The sequence below is a fragment of the Selaginella moellendorffii genome, unplaced genomic scaffold (assembly GCF_000143415.4).
Source record: "Selaginella moellendorffii unplaced genomic scaffold, v1.0 SELMOscaffold_584, whole genome shotgun sequence".
In the NCBI taxonomy this organism is placed as follows: Eukaryota; Viridiplantae; Streptophyta; class Lycopodiopsida; order Selaginellales; family Selaginellaceae; genus Selaginella; species Selaginella moellendorffii.
This window is the reverse complement of record NW_003314837.1, coordinates 2,147-4,246: the sequence shown is the minus strand read 5'-3', so window position 1 is coordinate 4,246 and position 2,100 is coordinate 2,147. Positions and strand designations below refer to the sequence as shown.

The window sequence follows — 2,100 nt, the reverse complement described above, 5'->3', positions numbered from 1 at the left end:
CGGGCCCGGATATATCCGGGCCCCAATATGTCCGGCCCTGGACATGTCGGGCCCCGGATATATCCGGGCCCGGACATGTCCGGCCCCGGACATGTCGGGCACCCGGACATGTCAGGCCCCGGATATATCCGGGCCCGGACATGTCTGGCCCCGGACATGTCGGGCACCCGATATGTCGGGCACCCGATATGTCGGGCCCCCGACATGTCCGGCCCTGGATGTGTCTAGCCCTGGATATATCCGAGTTTTATTTTGACACGTGGCATGGTCTTTGGTTTGATCTCATAGAGTTTTATTGTTTTCAATGTGTGCCACATTGACACGTGGCATGCCCTTTGGTTTGTTCTCATAGAGTTTTATGGTTTTCAATGTGTGCCACATTGACACGTGGCATGTGCTTTGGTTTGTTCTGAGTTTTATGGTTTTCAATGTGTCACATTGACACGTGGCATGCCCTTTGGCTTGTTCTCATAGTTAGAGTTTAGTGTCCTTGACCTTGTATGCCACGTGACACACATATGTTTGGACTTGCTTGCCATGCCACGTGGTGACAATCACCAACACATTATTTCTAACTTATATCCTAGTTAATAACTAGCTAACGACACAATTTGGCAAATACACCTTACATTCACAATTGTAAGTAGTATTTAAAGACCATACACTTATATGCTATGGAAAAATACTCAAAGTTTATATATTAAAACAGTGATCTTACAAAAATAAATGACTTGTAAGGAAAAAAAAAAGAGGGGGTCACTTGGACTTCCCGGGTGGTCACCCAGCCCAGTACTATTCAAGCCCAGGGACGCTTAACTTTGGAGGTCTGATGGGATCCAGTGCCATAGTCACGGTTTGAACCCACTCTGAAATATTTCACACTCCCCCTACTCTTATAGTGGGGCAGCTGATCCAAAGCTGCAGTGTACCTCCACAATCCCGTGTTCTTTTTGGGTGCCAAAAAACCTGCGGGACGTGTGGTACCTCCCCAACAATTCACGAAGACCGTGTTTTGGGCCCCAAAATGCACGCTGCGAAATGCGGGGTACCTCCCCAACTTTTCGTGAAAATCACGCGTTTTGGGCCCAAAAAAGCCCGCGGAACACATGGTACCTTCCCAACTTTTCGCGAAAAATCGCGCGTTTTGGGCCCCAAAACGCGCCCGCGAAATGCGGGGTACCTCCCCAACTTTTCGTGAAAATCGCGCGTTTTGGGCCCCAAAAAAAGCCCGCGGAACACGTGGTACCTTCCCAACTTTTCGCGAAAAATCGCGCGTTTTGGGCCCCAGACATTCCGGGCCACTTTTTTTTCCCCTCCCCCCGCCTTTCGTGCCACGTGGCAGGCGGGCAGGGCCTTCCCCCCCTCCCTCACACGCACGCAGGCTGAGGCTTCTCCGCGCGGTTTGGGCCCGGGAGAGTCCTCCCCCCTTCCTCCCTCCGTCGCACGGCAGGTGGGGGCCCCTCCCCTTTCCCGCCGCGTGACGCTGGCCCTTGCCAAGCAGCCGTGCCACCCCCGAGGCTCGCCTCCCTTGGAAGCCCGGAGGACCACACTGCTGCCTCCCTCCCCCTCGCCCGACAGGCGTGCGGATGTGGTCCCAAGGCCATGCCCATGGACCGCACAGCACGACTCTGCCAAACGCTGGAGTGGGTGCCAGGGAAGCCACGCCGAGGCTCTCCGCAGCCGAGAACCCTTGCACAACCCCACCCCCCATCAATACTGGGGAGGCCCCCCCCACGCCACCGGCCAAAGGCCACGAGCACTCACACATGCGACACTGCCTAGGCATCCCACGTCGGGAGTTCCGCGTCTGGATCGCCGATCGGGTAACACCTGGACGGATGCTGCACGTGCTTGCCACCAGAGCAGCTGAGCACCGTTTCCTTCGGCCGGTGGGCACGGGAAGCCCACAAGGTGAGGCACACAAGGGGAGCCATCGAAGCGCCACGACGTGACCCTGGCAAGCGAGCCAACTCTCGTTTGTATGGGAAGCAGAGCTGGGCAGCCGCAGTTCAACCCCAGCTGCCCGAGAGCCTCCACTCCCCACCCATCATCCTACAGGTAAGAAAGTCCCTCCTCTTTCTGGGACAAAAGCTTTTGGCT

At 55.9% G+C, this 2,100-nt stretch overlaps 1 non-coding gene across 1 annotated transcript; it reads right to left on the bottom strand.

Moving 5' to 3' along the window:
* Nucleotides 1–748: 748 nt before the first annotated feature.
* LOC112344071 lies at nucleotides 749–867 on the bottom strand. Its single transcript, XR_002991557.1, has one exon. It is a non-coding gene; the product is annotated as a 5S ribosomal RNA (ribosomal RNA).
* Between the last annotated feature and the right edge of the window lie 1,233 nt (nucleotides 868–2,100).